We start from the raw sequence: 251 nt of genomic DNA, 5'->3' as shown, positions 1-251 counted from the left end.
TAGCAACATTGCTACCAGTCTCAGGATCCACAACACACACCAGCAGCCACGATCTAACAGTATCTTTCTGTCTTTTATTCCTTTTTTTTAAGACATCATCACATGCAGAACACAGACATCCTTATTCACATCCTAGGCTATCGTTGGAAACCCCCACAGCCTAAAAGCGTTTTTTTCCCCCGCGCACAATGGCGTCTTTGAATTCCCGTCTTGCTTTCTCAAAACAACCGATAAGGAAGGGTAGTGATAAA

This window comes from Penaeus monodon, chromosome 15 (genome assembly GCF_015228065.2).
Source record: "Penaeus monodon isolate SGIC_2016 chromosome 15, NSTDA_Pmon_1, whole genome shotgun sequence".
Lineage (NCBI taxonomy): Eukaryota > Metazoa > Arthropoda > Malacostraca > Decapoda > Penaeidae > Penaeus > Penaeus monodon.
The sequence above is the reverse complement of the archived record's forward strand: the minus strand, read 5'-3'. Positions refer to the sequence as shown.